The sequence below is a fragment of the Furipterus horrens genome, unplaced genomic scaffold (genome assembly GCF_987537825.1).
Source record: "Furipterus horrens unplaced genomic scaffold, mFurHor1.1.pri manual_scaffold_4, whole genome shotgun sequence".
Lineage (NCBI taxonomy): Eukaryota > Metazoa > Chordata > Mammalia > Chiroptera > Furipteridae > Furipterus > Furipterus horrens.
In genome coordinates this window covers 5,144,146-5,161,597 of record NW_028327174.1, presented here as the reverse complement: position 1 = coordinate 5,161,597, position 17,452 = coordinate 5,144,146, and the positions used below count along the sequence as shown (strand labels likewise).

The 17,452-nt window shown below is 51.5% G+C and overlaps 1 protein-coding gene and 1 long non-coding RNA gene across 6 annotated transcripts in view; one reads left to right on the top strand and one right to left on the bottom strand.

The window, feature by feature from the left end:
- Nucleotides 1–1,279: 1,279 nt before the first annotated feature.
- Nucleotides 1,280–8,564, bottom strand: LOC150010961 (uncharacterized). 3 transcript variants are annotated; one of them, XR_016510410.1, is made up of 5 exons: nucleotides 6,791–6,898; nucleotides 6,367–6,438; nucleotides 6,171–6,276; nucleotides 3,223–3,363; nucleotides 1,280–1,586 (listed from the first exon to the last, which is right to left on the bottom strand). It is a non-coding gene; the product is annotated as an uncharacterized LOC150010961 (long non-coding RNA). The 3 variants fall into 3 exon arrangements; XR_016510411.1 differs by lacking the exons at nucleotides 6,367–6,438; nucleotides 6,791–6,898 and adding an exon at nucleotides 7,957–8,564; XR_016510409.1 differs by lacking the exon at nucleotides 6,367–6,438.
- Nucleotides 6,360–17,452, top strand: part of ZC3H7B (zinc finger CCCH-type containing 7B) — a 37,217-nt gene continuing 26,124 nt past the window's right edge. For 2 of the 3 annotated variants that reach the window (XM_090272368.1, XM_090272366.1), the window contains exon 1: nucleotides 6,582–6,855. The gene's annotated coding sequence lies outside the window, so the exon portion shown is untranslated. Of the gene's footprint in view, nucleotides 6,533–6,581; nucleotides 6,856–17,452 lie in introns of those variants that run through there. The other variant, XM_090272367.1, reaches the window with a different exon arrangement.

Below are 17,452 nucleotides of genomic sequence, written 5' to 3'. Positions count from 1 at the left end.
CGCACACCTCCATATGTGGTGCACTGAGGACACAGCATCACTCTCCAGTGAGCAATGCATAGTATTAACCTAATAATGAGGAAACATCAGATGCACCCATACGTTACAGAATAACTGGTCTGTACTCTGGTTCCAAACACATCTGGTATAAAAGACAAAGAAAAGCTGAGGAACTGTTGCAGATTAAGGGAGGCTAAAAAGACAGGACAACAAAATGCAGTCAGTACCTGATCCTGGATTGATTCTTGGAGTGGAAGGAAATTACTATAAAGGGCAATATTGAGACAATTAGCAAAACTGTATATTAGGTAATAGTATTGTATCAACATTAAATGTATTGGTTTTTTATTACTGTACTGGGTTATGTAAGAGACTGCCCTTATTCTGGGAAAATATATGCTGAAATATTTAGGAACTTGAAGTCTCCAACTTATTCTCAAGTGGTTCAAACATTCCTGTGAAGCCTTCTAGAAACCATAGTGCTGTAAAGCAAAGAAGCAATTACCATAATTTACAAGGGAAAAATTATCTGAGGGTTCCGAATATCAAAAAATAATCTACCAAATCATATCAGCCCTGGGTAGCTCAGGTGGTCAGAGTGTCATCCCGATAGGCCAGGGTTGTGGGTTTGATCCCCCATTAGGGCACATATAAGAATAAACCAATGAATACATAAGTGGAACAACAAATCGGTGTCTCTCTCATAAATAAAAATATTTAAAAAAATCAAACACAAAGTCTAAAACAACATAGTAAAAGCAGGTATGATGTGATACACAGCCTGTATAAAGCAGAAATTATGTATGTATGTATGTACAGTGTAGTTTCACTAGTGTGCACTGCCTATATAACAGCTCACTGTAAAACCCACAAACGCTAAGGCTATTTCCACTCATTTTCTGAAAAGTGAAAATCCTCTTCTGATTTCTTTCAGTTATGGAAAACAGGTAGTCATCCCTCAGTATCCATGGAGAATTGGCTCCAGGACCCCGGGCACCAAAATCTGCAGATGTTCAAGTCCCTTATGCAATTGTATAGTATCACTCTGGCTGGTGTGGCTCTGTGGATTGAGCACCGGTCTGTGAACCAAAGGGTCCCAGGGTCAATTTTTGTCAGGGCCTATTCCTGGGTTGCAGGCCAAGTCCCCAGTTGGGGGCGTGTGAGAGGCAACCATACATTGATGTTTCTCTCTCTTTCTCCCTCCCTTCTCTCTCTAAAAAATAAATAAATAAAATCTTATTAAAAATTGTATAGTATTTGCATAAAACCTAGGCACATAATCCCATATACTTTAATCATCGCTGGATTATTTATGATACATAATACAATGTAAGTGCTATATATACAGTTGTTACACTGTATTGTTTAGGAAACAATAACAAGAAAGTCTACTTGTTCAGTACAGCAACCACTGTAGGCCTAACTACACAGTACGACAACATAACATTTTTTTTTTCAAATATTTCCCATTCCTGTTGGTGGCATCTGAGGATACAGAATCTGCAGGTACAGAGCGCTGACTCTATAGATGTATGTCTTTCATTTAAAAAGGGGGCATAGAGAACTTTCAAAAAGTGGAGGGTTACCTGTATACATATAGAGAAAATGCAAATGTGGCAGAATGTCAACGGTAAGTGAATATGGGAATTGTTCATCATAAACACTTCAACAACACAGAACAGGGTAAAGAGGAAACTAAACATTACCCCAGAAACTCTAGCCCCCAGAGATAATCACTGTCAACACATGCAGCTGTCCTTCCAAAGTTACTTCCCCCCACTCGGCCCACACACATACTTTTGCTCTACCTGTGATTCAGAGTTACATACAGTGTGGGGCAAAAGTAGGTTTATAGTTGTGAGTGTGCAGCTAATTTAATCTTTACAACCACTAAGGAGGCCTATAGGCATCATTACCACCCTTCCCAGTACGAAGATGAGAAAACCAGAGTTCCAGCCTGGTTCACACGACTAGCCAGGTGGGGAATCACCTTTGTGTCCTCTTTTTCATTCTCTGCCTACAAGGCTCATATCAAATGCCACCCCCGTCAGGAAGCTTTCCCTTCCTACACCACTCCAGCCAGGATGAGTCACTTTGCTCCGGCTCCCTCAGTAAGCCGGAAGCCCCCACAGCAGTCGGTCTGTGGGTTTTTTCACAGCCAGAGTCAATGGTGTTCTCAGCAGCCTCCTCCCCAAACTCGGAGAGCCTCCGGGATAGGTACTCAGCATCCTCTGGGGCCAGGCCTGCCGTAGGAGCTTCAGCTATCCTCATTTGAACTGGGTTCCAGCCAGAGTCACTGGATGTTTGCTTAAATCTGAGAAGGCTGAGAGGTTCCCAATTAGGCCTGCTACACTTCCTGTGCTGCTTCCAGCTAGGATCAATCATATCAGTCTGGGGGTGTCTTGGGGTGATTCTCAGGTTCTCTTTTCCAGTTTACTTCCTGAGACTTTCCTGGCCCTCTGACACAGACCTCCCAGAAAGAAGATGGGTGGTAGAACATCTTATGCAATCTTCCCTTTCTTCATCTAGCTCAGGGGTCTCCAACATTTTTGGCACCGCGACCGGTTTTTTGGGGTGGGGGCAGTCAGGAGGCGGAGCTCAAGTGAGCTTCCCTCCCAGCCCAGCTCCTAACAGGGGTTGAAGACCCCTGATCTAGCTGATGGATTAGGAGTTTCAGAACTGGAAGGGGCCCTGGCCGGGTAGCTCAGTTAATTACAGAGTCATCCTGATAAGCCAAGGTTACTCTGTCAGGGCACATACAAGAATCAACCAATGGCCCTGGCTGGTGTGGCTCAGTGGATTGAGTGCTGACCTGCGAACCAAAGAGTTGCCAGTTCAATTCCTGGTCAGGGCACATGTGAGAGACAACCCTTGATGTATCCCTCACATATCAATGTTTCTCTCCCTCTCTTTCTCCCTCCCTTTCCCTCTCTCTAAAAATAAATAAAATGATGTTTCTCTCCTCTCCTGCTAAAAGAAATAAATCAAAAAAAGAAAGAGAAGAAAGGAAGAACTGGAAGGGAATTCTTTGGAGAAACTCATGGGGGCTTGTGGAGAACTCGAGAGGAAATTTTCTACTTGAAAGTGTCCACATTCTAAGTTAAAGATCACAAACGTAGCCCTTAGCAATCCAGATTCTGTTTGTTGCTCCTAAACCTAGATTCTATCTCAAAGCCCTTTACCGTGGAGCCTGGGGTCTAGCAGGAAGGGAAGGAGGCTCACCCAAGGGTGCTCAGTCACCGAGGCGAGGCCAGAAGCCTCAGTGTTTCCAAGCAACCCATTTGTCGTCTTCTCTCTCCTTCCCTTTCTCCAGCGTTCTCTTTTATCACGTGAGAGCGTGAGAGCTGGTCTGTTTGCCTGGCCCTAGAAGTGGAATCATAGCCTCAGACAGACAGATAAAGCCTTCTCAGGCCCCCCACTTCCCCTTCTCAACAGATGAAGAACTGGAGCCCAAGGAGGTCAAATAATCTGCCCAAATTACACAGAAATTTAGAAAAGACATAGCAGAAGCTAGATCTCTAGGCTTCTTTTCAACCCCCCCCCCCCCCAACACACACACACACACACAGACGTCACTTAGTGAGTGTAAAGCAGGAATAAAGGGAGAGGCAATGTTCCAGACCTCGCTCTGTTGTGCAGCGCATTTTGTTTTGTCTTGTTTTTTAATGTTTTGAAAAGGAAAGCAGGCTGCCTCTGATTAGTTTGGTTTACTTGAACGGAGTATTTTCAATTCCATTCTGATGCCTGAAAACAAACTTAATTGCCAATTGTAAGTGGTATAAATAATATTTACACTGGTTTTCTAAAGAGGTACCAAGGCTGCAGATTTGTCATTTAGTCATATCAAAAACAAATGCCTTAAGTATGCCAGACTGTGAGGAATGTGGAGAGAAATTCCTAAGAGCCAAATGAGGGCTGCCCTTGGGCCCCTGGAGAGAGGCGTGTGGGCCTGGCCTGCTGGGGGGAGCCTGCCCCCTTGTGCCCAGGGGTCACCTCCTGGTGGGAGAGGGGTCCCTACATCATTTGTAAAGGACAACTCAAACCATGTTCAAGCTAGGGCTCTCCATCAGAACATTGTCTTTTTTTAACCTCAATGAACAACCACAATTAAAATAATTCATAACTCTATAAATAGTTATCAAGCATCTACTCTGTACCAGGCACTCTTCCAGCTCCTGAGAATCCAGTGATAAATGAGAAAGAAAAGGATGGTGTCTGCAGAGGAAACTAAATTCACCACTAACATTTGTGAAGGGTTTCCTAGTACCAGATGCTTTGGGTAGATTATTTTCTATTTTAATAAGTATCATGTTCCAAAATGGCAATTTTTTTTTTCAAATAAAAGTGATGGTAATTTAAAAAAATTAGTATAAATGCAAAAAAGCATATAGAAGAAATTTAAAGCCCTGGTTGGCGTGGCTCAGTGGATTGTGTGCCAGCCTGCAAACCAAAGGGTCCTGGTTCAATTCCCGTTCTGGGCACATGCCTGGGTTGTGGACTAGGTTCCTCGCTGAGGGCCTGTGAGAGGCAACTGGTAGATGTATCTCTTGCACATTTGTTTTTTCTCTCTCTCTCTCTCTTTCTTCCTCCCTTCCAGTTTCTCTAAAAATAAATAAGTAAATCTTTTTTAAAAAAGAAGAAAAAAGTTAAAAATTACCTGTTTTGTTTTAACAAAAATGTGCCCTGGCTGGTTGTGGCTTGGTGTATTGAGCACCGGCCTGTGAACCAAAGGATCACTGGTTCAATTCCCAGTCAGGGCACATGCCTGGGTTGCGGGCCAGGTCCCTGGTTGGGGGTGTGCAAGAGGCGTGGGAGACTTGTCCAAGGTGGCAGTTCTCACTCCTGAGCCTGTGTGTTTTGCACAGCCTCCTACACTTTCCCCTGTGTGCTTTAAGTGAGTCCTGAAATGGGGAAAAATACATCTGCGCTGAGTGCTGTTTCTCCTTGCTGCTCCAAGATTAGTAAACAAAAAAGTGGCCTCTGGCACGAAGAGGATGAATTGTTTATGTCCACAAACGAAAAGCAAGGTCCAGTGGCCCTCAGACTCACTGTGGGGTAGGGCTTGTTTAAAATGAAAACCACTGATCCCTCCCCCTTACCCCAGAGATTCTGATTCAGTATTTCTGACAAGCAGAACCTTGGGGATTCTAATGTTTAATGGGAGATGGACCCCTGAGTCACCTGCAGTAGACCCAAGATCATGGGTTAAAGGTGGCACAGGCCAAGCCTGGTGGATCAGGGAGGCTGCGTGGTATGGTGGAGATGTCACCAAGGCGGCATTAGAAAGACCACGGTTTGTTGGAGTCCCAGCTCTGCCACTTGCTGGCTGTGTGAGCCTGAGCAACCTCACAGCACTGGCTTCCTCATTTGTAAAATAAGGGTAAGGACACCTACTCAACATAAAGTTTGTTTTGACGATTACAGTGAAATTATCCCTGTAAAGCACGTAGCACAGTGCCTGGTTCATGTAGGGGAGGGGTGAGTGTAAGTTCCCATTCCCGCTGTGCGCTGTACAGTGAAACACCCCTGGACGCCTTGTCAGATTGGGCACCATTTCTATGACACTCCCGTTTGGTGGATGAAGATGCTGAGCCCAGTTGGATGACTGCATCTTGCCGCCAATGAACCAGCGGGTGAACGGGTAGCTATTCCACCATCTCAGGGCCAGCGGAATAATACGGATCCTTATTTAAATGAGGACTCATCATTCAAAGGGATTCAGCTGGACATCTGGCCCTCTGTGTCTTCAGTTTGGTGAGAATTAAATAAGCAACAGCAACAGTTTCTCCTCCCCCCGCCCCCCCGAGCTTATACCACAGCGTGTTTCTCCTTTGTCTCAACAGGGTATCTCCAGTTCCCACCTTTGTGTCTGGCATGTATGTTTGTGGAAGAGATAACATTTATAAAGATAAAGCCAGCCCGGCTCGCAGCTGGATCCTCGATAAATTTTAAAAATACATGTAATATATATGTACATATACACACATATGTGTGTGTGTAAAATGAAGAGGGGGAAATTTGAGGAATCAGTGGTGCCGGGAGTGCCAAGCTGGGATGACACTATCTGTAACCTGAGGCTCTGGGTTCAAATCCAGCGCAGCCCTGGCCAGCTCCGGGGCCCTGCCTGGACGCTTACAGCTGGTCTCCCTCCTTCGGTAACCTTCTCTTACATTATGGGTCTTCTGAGCAGCATCAAATCCTTCTGGGAAAGGTCTCATACACAAAACACCAGCCGACTGAGGTCCTGATGCCTCTCTGAGCCTCCGGTTCTCATCCCTGAAAAGAACACAACGCAACTAGGGTTTCGGGGAGCCTTCAATGAAAACTCCTGGAAACCCGGGTTTGTTTGGGGTTTTTCTTACGCACTCGGGGAAGGGCGGAGGCGCCGAGTCGGACCGGCATCCGCCCAAAAATGCAGAATTGCCGAAAGAAAAATCCCTGAAAGGGAAGGACACTTAGAGAAAGTCAAGGTGAATTCCAGGCATGAGCTTTCCGCGGGGCAGCGGGACTCCTCCGCCCCCCGGGCCCCCAGGTGCGCCCCGCGCCGCCCACCGGCTCCAAGCAGGGGAGCCGCGCTAGGACCCGAGGAGGAAGCGCCGCGGGGAACCGGACGCGGCCTCCGGCGGGTGCTGCCGGGAGCGGCCGGCCGAGCGGCTGGAAATGAAAGTGCCGCGCTCCGGGGCCACATGGACGGAGCTGCCGGGGCGGCGGCGCCGGGAGCAGGATGCGGCCGCCCGTAATTAAATAGCATTTACTCTTATTATTACTAATAATAATAACGTAATCATACCTCTAGTCATAGCATATCATTTATCGGGCTCGGCGCAGGCCCGCGGGGAGCGCAGCCCGGCCGAGGTGAGTGCATCGCGCAGTCCGCGCCCGGCGGGGCAGAGGCCGGGGCCCGACCGCGCCCGGGCGGCCGGCAGGAGGGCGCGGGGCCGGGGCCGCGCGGGCCGGAGCGGGAGGGGGCGCCCGGGCCAGGCCGGAGCGGCGCGGGGCCCCTTGGAAAGTGCATTTGGCGGAACGAAAGCCCTGTCCCCCCCATTCCCATCTCCTCTTTTGGGGGATACCACCCCTCGGTCCCCGTGCCCGGCCCTAAAGTTTCAAAGTTATTGTGCGTTCGGGCGATGCGGCCGCCGCTGCAGCTGCCGATTGGGCGGGGGTGCCCTCTCCTCCGCGATCCGAGCTTTGGGGTGCGCGTACGCTTTGCCGCCCCCCGTGATGGCGGCCCTGCTTTTTGTGTGAGCCTTGACCCCGCAGCGCCGGGAGCTGGAGGGACCTCAGCGAGCGCGAGGGGCCGCGGCCCCCGACAGGCCGCCCTTGCCGGCTGCGGTGGCCACGCGAGCCCGGGGATCCGGGGCCTGCAGCCTCGCCCGGCGGAAGGGGGGGCAGAAAAGGGGGCGCGGTCTGGGCTGGGGGCATTTCCGGTCGCGGGATCGGTCTCTGGGCTCTGAAGGCCTGAGGGGGGCCCGTCCCCGGGTGGGGAGCGCGTGGCGTGGGAACTGCGGAGTCTGCTCCAGAAATTGGGGGGACGCCCCGGCGAGCTAGGCCCCCGGAAGCTGCCGACCGCAGCCTCGAACCCCACTCCCTTCCTCAGAAGGCCACGGAGACCCCTTCGGGCCTGCTCCCTCCTTTTACCCATTTCCCCGTAAAATCTGCCTGGCTTGGTGTTTATAAGGCGCCTGTTTGGGGGTCCTTCACGAAGACAAAGCAGCTGTCCCAAGGAGGGAATCATGTAGGAACGATTCACTGGCAGAGCCTGATGGCTGTGGTGACAACATGGCATCAGGCAGCAAGAGTGGGGTTTGGGCCCAGGCCCGGAGCTGGAGTAGGAGGCTGGGTCCTGAGTGGGGGACGGGGGTTCCCCCTGCAGCTTTGTCAGGGGTTTCATTCCTCTGGGGTTGCTCACTGGCACTTTGCTTACCAGCTACCAGACTATGAACCCCAACCACTTACCAATTTCTCCAGCGCCTGTAATCCATCCAGTCTTATGAAAATAGCAGAATGCAGATCTAGAATTTTCACAAGAATGCGATAATTACAGTGCATTGAGCAAAATCCCAGCAGCATCTTCCATTTTACCACCAAGCCTCCCCCTCCACACTCAGCACACACAGCTGTAACCCAGTGCGGTCTTCCTCCATTCTTGCCGCCCGTGGAAATGATCCTGGGCCCAAGCATAGCGGGAGCAGGTTTGAGGTGCAGGGTGCCTGAAGCTGGGAGGGAGGAACCGTGTCCAGGCCGGAGGAGATCCGCGGACAGGAGAGAGATTTTGTGGTCCCTGAGCTGGGATGGCGTTTGTGTTCCACGGATGCTGTGAATTCTGTGCTGCTGGCTTTTTGTTTCCGATGCACAGTTAAGAATGTGGGTTTTGGCGGCTGAGGAGCTCTGTGGGATGAGCTAGTCTCCTGAGGCACAGATACAGGAAAGTTGAGGCACCAGTAGGTTTGGATGCGAGAGTCTCAAAATAATATTCCCTTAAATAGCACTTTTTAGTTTATAACAAAAGAGCTTCCACATGTGTTGGCTCATCCGCCCTCCACAGCAACCATGTCAGGTAGGCATTTTTCAATCCTCATTTTCCAGATGAAAAACCTGAGGCTCCAAGAACAGAATAGAACGTCTTGCTGAAAAGTCACATAGTGGAGGTAGGACTCCTGCCTGGCTTTGTGACTTCAGATCTTCCTTCACCCTTTCCCAGAGTCTTGGGCTGCCTTGGCAAGTTACTTTCCAGGTCCCTCTTGTGAGCCTGGGGAGGTGCTCTGGGGCAGGCTTGGGGCTGAGTTTGTCCCTTTGAGTCTTCCTGGAAAGAGAACGTTAAGTCTAGTGAATCAAGGAGAGAACAAGGAAATGTTCGATACTGGGGTCAGTGCAGTGGGAGTGGAGAGAAGAGAAAGCTCTTGGGGTAACCTGGAAAAGTTAGGGGAGGCTTCCTCCAGGGAGTGGAGCTTGAGCACGAAAGAATGGGAAGGTGCCCTGGCTGGTGTAGCTCAGTGGATTGAGTTCAGGCCTGTGAACCAAAGGGTCGCAGGTTCAATTCTCATTCAGGGCACATTCCTGGGTTGCGAGCCAGGTCCCCAGTTAGGGACACATGAGAGGCAACCACACATTAATGTTTCTCTCCATCTTGCTCTCTCTTCCCCTCTCTCTAAAAGTAAATAAATATTTTTTAAAAATCATAGAAAATTAAAAAAAATAAAAAAGAATGGGAAGGCTTGGCCCGGTGAAAAAGAGGAATTAATTCCTGGCCTTGCCACAGTCGCCTCTGCGCTGGGAGGTTGATGTGCATTGGAACGCTTACAGTGGCTCCATGAGGGGTGGGCGTTATTAATCTTCATTTCACAGTTGAAGAAACTGAGAAACACAGGATTTATGTGGCTGGCCCAAGGTCACCCAGCTGGATTTGAACCCAGAGACCTCTGTGTGACTGTTGAGTGCGCTACATTGGAATTGGTGTCACCTGCCATTGGTGACACCATCTAATTGGATCACCTCCATCTTAGATATGTAGACATTAACAGAGACCAGGATGGTCTGAACTGGCAAAGACAGCAGGGGTGGGGGCTTAAGCTGAAAGGTCAGAAGGCTTTCCATGGCCAGGAGCTTTACTGAAATAACCCCATGTCCCAGGGCCAGCCGGGGCTGGCCCGGTAAAGGTCCTCTCAGAGACTTCTAGGAGGGAGACTGGAGAAGGCAGAATGGCAGTGGAAGGAGGGCTGGGCCCTGAGCATGGAGATCTAAGTTCAGTGCCTTAGCACCTGCTGAGCGCCTGGCTGGACACCTTGGAGGAGCTTGTAGCCTGGACAGGAGAAAGATATGGATGATTAACCTGAGCTGCTCAAGGACAGCCACTGGGTCTGATTCGGCCCCTGTGCCCCAGGCCCCCGTGGACGTGCCTGGAGGACACGTTCGGCCATTGTGCTGCCAAAGTGAATTATGCCCCACTGGGAGGGAGGGAGGTTTATTTTGTCTGGGGTTGAAAGTTCTTCCTGGAAGAAGTGCCATTTGAATATTTGAAAGACGGCGTGAGAAAGGCCATGGAAAGGGCTTTCTGAGGAGATGCACGGGACCACAGAGGCAGGGCCATGTAAAGAAGGAGCAGGCAGGCCATCTGGTGCAGCCACGGTGTACGCGGCACGTGTGAGTTCCGGTGCAAGCCTGGCTCTGCCACGGGGCACCCTTGGGTTCTCTGGGCCTACGTTTTCCTTTCTGAAAATGAGCCCTGAGATTTGGTGATGTTTGACTCGAACCTGTGGGAGAAGCCCAGTGTCTGGGGGTCGGGGCAGGAGACTCGGATGAGAGTGCTAGAGGGGTTTGAAAATTCTCCCCCCTCCCCCGGTTTTATTTATTTATTTTTAGAGAGATGGGAAGGGATGGAGAAAGAGGGGGAGAGAAACATCCATGTGTGGTTGCCTCTCGTGTGCCCCCCCACAACCCAAGCATGTCCCCTGACTGGGAATCGAACCATCAGCCATTCAGTCCATGGAGTGGTGCTCAATCCGCTGAGCCGCATGAGCCAGGGCTGTAAATTCTTAATAATTTCAAAACACCGATCCAGCCGTTGCCTAGTCGTCAGGCCCTATGCGAGTGCTTTTTCCTAGGTTAGCGTATTTGATCTTTATAACAGCCCTATAGGCAGGCACTGTAATTATCCCCAGTTTTCAGATGAAGAAACTGTGGCACAAGGAGGTGAGTGCTGTGTGTAAGAGGCAAAGCTAGAGAACAAACCCAGGGAGTCTGGCTCTTGAGTGAGCCCCATGTGGGCCTAGGTGCGGCTGGGAGAGAGCAGAGGGGCCTCATGGGGCCGGGGTGGCGGGCTTTAGATGGCAGGGGGCGCAGGTGTACCCTGAGGGAGTTGGTCTACCGCCGGGAACTGGAGCCTCGGCCTGGGCTGAAGTGACAGCTCCGTGTCAGCTCCCAGGAGCCTCTGCAGAGGCCAACTCTTCATCACATTTAATGGCCCGCAGGAGCGGGCTGGTTCTCTTTTCTCTGTCATCACCAGCTACAGGGCTGCCTCCCACCTTACGTATTTCCCTGGTTGGTCTGCTGCGTGGCGAGAGTCCTGTTCGAGCTGTTTTTCCCTCAGGCTGCGGAGGCCCAGAGGAAGGGGCAGCAGCATTTCCGATTGAGACCTCATCTGCAGCTGACATGCGGTCAGCAGCAGCTCCTGAGCCCCGCGCCAGAGGCTGGGACACTGGCTGATGGTGATGGTGGCAGTAGCAACAGCGGCCGCCACATACCCGACACTGCTGTGTGCCAGTGCTGTGCTCCGCATTGTCTGTGTCTTCTCTTCCTGAATCTTCTTAACGACTTGCTGAGGCAGGAATGGGTATTAGCAGCCCCATTTTGCAGACGAGGAGACTGAGGCTCCAAGATCACATGCCATGATGGAGCAGGGGGTCAGAGGGAGCCAGGTGGTGAGGGCTCCCAAGTGCGACATCTTAGCCGCCCTGCAGTACCGACTCCCTTGTGTTATTTTGGTCTCCACGGAGCTCTGTTCTTATCTGTCTGGAAATCCTAATTATCTTAACATCTGTGTCGCACTTTTGCCCACGGTCTCCCATGAATCCTCTTGACAAACCTTCAGGGTCAGCAGTGTCCCTCTATCTCAGAAGAAGAAAACTTAAGGGTCACCCACTCTCTGGCTCTTCCTACCCTGTCCGCACTGTGACTCAGAAAGGGAACAGCGTGTTAGATGCCCTGAGACCAAAGGCCACAGGGTCAGCCAGTGAGCAGCCATTGGGCACTTCCTGCGAGGGCTGCAGGGGAGGTGAAGGTCATCCCCTTTCTGAGGTTTTCAGGAGCTCACCTGCCCTTACTCCCCACCGCGTTCCGTGCCATGCCCTGTCCCTCTGCAGGCAGAGGGTCACAGGGCAGTGAGTTCCAAGGCCTGAGTTGCATGCCCAGATCCAGCACATGCGAGCTGCGTGGTTTGGGGGCACGAGCCTCTCATCCATTTTGGCCTCTGTCTCCTCGTCTGTGAAATGGCTTGCTGGTCCAGTCCCATCTGACTCGGGTTTGCTGCGAGTCTCAAACGAAGGAACTTTGAAAGCTATGAAGACCACCCGGTGTCCCTGTAGGGCATGGTTGTGGTTGCCATGAGCATTTAATAACCTCCAGGGCATTCCTGGATCGTCCCTACGGCCCTCTTTATCCAGGCTGGATCAAGTAGCCTCCCAGCTAATTTTCCAGCTTCCCCTCTTGCCACTCATCCTCAATGCAGGAGCCAAAGGGATCTTTTCAAGATTTAAATGCGACCCTGTCCCTCCTCTGCTGAACACCTTCCAGCGACTTCCTGGCATGCGCAGGACGCGGCACCGTCTCTCCAGCCTGTCCTGCCTGTCGCTCTGGGCCAGCCTCGGCCTGCCGCTCACACCTCGCCTCCTGCTTGGTTTGCCTCCACGCCAGCACCATCGCGTTGGCCTTCTGTCTTTTCCTTGAACGTTCTAAGCGCATTGCCACCTCAGGGCCATTGCCTTGCTGGGAGAGGTCCCAGGTGCACTCTTACCCTCCTCCCACGTCCCCACTGCTGGCTCCTCCTTTTGCCTCTTAAATGCCACCTCCTCGGAAGAATCTTCCCTAAGCTCCCAGCCCACCCCCATCGCTCTGCTGCCATGTTTCCTATTTTAGTTTCCTTTTAACTGTTACCCAGACCTTTACGTGTCTTGGGCATTTAACACTGACCTGTTTCTTCGTCTTCCCACGCCTGGAACACAGATTCCACGAGGCCAGGGACTTCATTAACCTCATCCGCCGTGCGTCTGGCAGAGCCCCTGGCCCATGAAGGTGTTCTGTGGATATTTGGTGAATAAATGAATACTGGTAGCAGGGTGTGCCAGGACAGCCCTCGCCAAAAAAGAGTGGCTACAGAAACTGCAAAGAAATCGGTGTGGATTGATTAAAAAGTACTTTTAGGCCAATTTTGTAAGTTGCCAGGGACTGTCTAACAGCTTCCAGCTCAACAGAAACACCGATTTATGGCCTCCTCCGTGGGGCGGGGGGGCACTCTATGTAAATCTGTGACTTGTCTTGCAAGGTGCATATCCTTAGCTCCATGTAACCAATGGCAAAAACAGGCTCGGACAGGTGCCCTGAAAGCTAGTGTGGGACAGTGCTGGGACTGGAACCCAGGTCCGGCGGTGCGCCTCAGGCAGCGAGGCAGGCAGGGTCGCCCAGGAAACTCTTGATGCCCGGGTGGTACAACCATAAGGATTTCTGAGCTCCGACGAGCAGGAGCAGTGACTTCTCAGTCGCTCAAAAGAAAGAAACGCTTCACAGTGTTAGGCGGGCACTCTGGGTGTTTTCTGATTTGTTGGTTATACTTGTCCATAATTCCCAAGGGTCGTACAATGAGCTTCTGTTACTTTTCTGTTAAAAAAAAGGCGGGGGGGAGTTCTTGTTTATAAATATTTCACAGCTGGCAGGTGGTGATGGAGCAGGAGCCTGGGCCCTGGAGACAGAGAGATGTGGGTTCCGGCCCTTCCTGGGCAGCGTGGCCCCCAGGTGGTTCGGAGCCTAGAACAAGATTATGAAATTTAAAGCTCTTTGTAGCCAGAGCACTGCGGCCAGGAGAAGGGTTGTGCTCTTGCTGACTCTTAGTTTGGTGTCTGGTGGGGCAGTTGGGGAGGCCTGGGGGCGGTTTCCCGAACTTTGGTTTCTGTGGAGCTGGCCGGTTAAAGTAAACAGTGCAGGCCCTGGTGGAGCTGGGGGCAGTGCAGGCACCTTCATCCCCCTCCCCCCACCCCCGCGCGCCCCACCCCCAGCAGCCACGTGGCCTTGGGCAAGTCACGAGTGCCAGACCTCTTTTTTTTTTTTTAAGACTTTATTTTTTCAAGCCTTGCTTTTCTGTGGCAAGTGGGGATAATAGCACCTACTTCTGAGGTTATTGTAGGGGTAAAAACGTGATTCTTTAAAACAGAGCTTCTAAATCCTTGCACTGCAGACCCCTCAGGAGGCCTGGGCAAGCCCTCTCAGAATGCTGTTTTTAAACGCGTTGAATATAAAATACACAGGATTCCAGAGGAAACCAATTCTATGGCTCTGTTGCTGTGCTTTTCTTTCTTTTCTTTTCTGATTGATGCACTGAAAAATAAGACCTAGCAGTGAGTGGCACAACTACCATAATTTCGACGTTGCGATGAGCGTGAGCAATATTTTGTTGTGTCTGCAGTAGCTGAGATGCAGAAGGGAAAGCAGTGATTTCTAGCCCTGACACTACTGCGGTGTATGGTCTACATCCATAATTGAAGGGATGCTAAATATCAGGTAGGGGTTAGTGAAAAAACTTGCCATTGCTTTCCCATCCAAGTTCTTGGACTCCTGAATTCTCTCTGTGGGCTCCAGGTTCCAAACCCCTGCCATAGAAGGTGCTTGACACCCAGTGGGTGATCAGAAATGAGCCGAGACCCTCCCTCACCTCCTTGGAGCAGTCTTCAGGTGGTCAGGCAGGGCCCATAAGGCCTGTGGGGAAGGAGTCAATGCAGGTCTAGAGTGCTGACTGGTGAGGTCAGAGATGGTGAAATTAAACCTTCCCTGGTCTCTGAGTAAGCCATTGAGGGCTGGTGAGTCAGGAGACGTGCCAGGGATCTTTGCAGATGACGTAACCTCAGGTAGCGTCTGTGCTTGTGGCAGGTCTGCAGTCTGCACTGACTGTTGCTCTTCCAAGAAACCTGGGACAGGTGAGTGTCAGGTGACAGCATGTGGGGTGAGACTGGAGGCATCTTGTGGGGATGGGAGGAGCACCGTTGGGTTGGGAGGTGCCTGGGTGGCCTCCAGAGTCCAACTGCCAGGGTTCAAATCCCAGCTCTGTCACTTACTGACTGGCAGGTACTAACTCTTTGGGCCTTAGTTTTCTTACCTGTAAAATGGGGATGATAATAGTACTTTCTCCTGGGGTGCTGTGAGAATTAAGTATTCTATTTAAAGCTCCTAGAACAATATCTGGTAGGAGATGGTACTTAAGTATGTACTTAATAAATGAGGACTGCAATCAGCTTCTACACTGAATTCTAGGATTCCTGAATCCTAGCCACACTTGCTCAGAACAGGTTCCTGAGTCCTGTTTCTCTGGGCTCCCAGAGACAAAGCAGACACAGCTTCTGCCTCCAGGGGGCTCGTAGTTTAGGAAGAGGTGGGAACAGAGCACATGCCTGCAGCGAGCCGGGAGAAATGTGGTGGTCGCGGTGCTAGGCTGGGGCTCGGGGAAGGCAGGCGTCCTGGGAGAGGAGCCACCGGAGCTGAGCTTTACTGAAGCCCTGGGCACTGGCCGCGGCGGGGAGGAAGCGGGGGTATGAAAGGTGTTCCAGACTCAGTGGGCAGCTTGGCTGGGAAGCCGATGGCCAGGCCGCGAGGCTGGAGGGGTGTCCTGTCTCACGGGGCTCTGTGTCCGCCATGAGCAGCTTGGGATTTGTCCTCTTGCTAGTGGGAGTTATGGAAGGTTTTGTTTGTTTAACTTTTTATTCACGGGAAGTTGTAAAAATAGCAGAGTTCCCTTCACCCGGCTTCCCCTGGAGATAATATATAGTTGGTGTAGCTTATCAAATCCAGTTGGCCTTGGTACATGACTAGACTACAGAGTGCATTCGGTTTTCACTGTTTTAAGAAAGCTGCGTTCATCGGCGCGTGTGTGCACACCTGGAAGAGTTTTGAGCAGGAGAGTGACACTGATACATGTGTTGACAGATGCCCTTGTCCACCAAATGGCAGCAGATTGGACGGGGCTCACTGGGGGCTGTTGGCAAGAGATGATGGGGGCCTGAGAGAGAGCCGTGGTTGTGGAGAAGGTGGGAGGAGCTGCGGAGGGGAGAAAAGTTTCAGAGGTGAAGGTGGAAAGAGTTGGAGACTGACTGAACAGGACAGCAGTCAACTAGAGTGGGGATTAATGGGGGAGGGGCATGGCTAGGGAGAAGCTGCCGAGTTAAGTTTGGAATGTATATTGAGTTGGAAGAGCACCCAGCACAGCTGGGGTGGGCACCAGGGAGGACTTCCTGGACACAGAGGCATCTGAGCTGAGTCTTAAAGGAGTTGGCTAGCTGTATGTGTCTTGGGGGGGGGCATTCTAGGTAGAAGGTCTAGGGTTGGGAAAGGCATGGAAGTCATAAACAGCCTGGGTGTTGGACATCCAGGTAGCACTGCCCGGAAGGTATGCCTAGAGATATGCATCTGAAATATTGGGGAGGGGGCGAGCCTGGTGGGAGGAACAGATCTGTTAATCATCATTGTGACTCATGAGATCATGAAATGCAAGGGTTCATCTGGGGAGACCGTGCACGTGGAGGAGAGCAGGAGTACTGCCCCTTAACCGGAAGCTTGGGTGCACTGGTCCTAAGACCTGGGTGGAGGAAGAGGAGCCCCTAACAGTCGGAGCAGGGACCAGCAATCAGAGAGGCAGGACCTGGCAGACGCAGCCGGGAGTGCCAGAAAAGGGACGTGAAAAACCGTCCCTCTACTGGAGTCAGCGACGAGGAGGTCCCTTGGTGAGCACGGGTGGTGGGGCGGGAGCGGGGTTGCTGTGTGTTGGAGCGTGGAGTGGGAAGTGACAAAATGTGACCAAGGAGGGAGGAGAGGCTATGCAATTCCCACCCCCCCACCCCCCGAGGGGGTTCAGGTGTGTGTGGGGGGGGGTTGTTTTGATTGCTTTGAGCCTGACGGCAGGCTGAGTGGTCCTGGTGCTGGGTCTCATTGCTTAATGGACGATGTATGGGCGATGGAGACGTGTGGGGGCTCGGGAGCCAGGCTGCCAGGGTTTGAATCCCGACTCCTCTGTGTACCAGCTGTGTGGCCTTGGGCAAGTCTCTGCCTCTGTTTCCCCCTCTGCAGAATGGGGGTGATAGCAGCTCCTATCTCACAGGGCTATGCGGGAGGTGAGGGTTAAGGACGGTATTCCGTGTAAAGGGATCATGAGTCACTGGCCCGCACCTGGTTACCGCTCAGCAACTGCTCACATCATCCTTACCTGATAATTAACGTCTCCGTGTCAGTTTTCCTCATTTGCTCATTCAGTATATTCTTATCTATAAAAGGTCTTGAGTAGGATGAGCTGGTATTCGTTCATCTCCTTCCCTTACCATTATTTATGAAGATGGTTTGCATAGAGCTGAGTGGAGGGACTATGGGGGGCATAAAAGGGGGGAGGCCTGGGGTCAAACCCTGCCTCAGCTCTATGCCAGCTCATGTCGAGGGCCCCCTGAGCTTCAGCTCCTCCCAGCGCCTGGTCCAGTGCATGGTGCTACATTGTACCCATGATCATTGGCAGTATGTTGCCTTTCTATGTCTCTTCTCCCCAGACTGAGTTTGATGGTTAAACAGCATTTTCCCCCTTGAACTTGAGGGAGTCCTGTGCAGTACTGCAGCCCAAGCCATGTGTGGAAAAGGGCAGGTGGCCTCCGTGCAGTCCCTTGGCCATCAAGGACACCATACAAACTGAGTCCAGTGGGACATGGGCGTGAAGGGC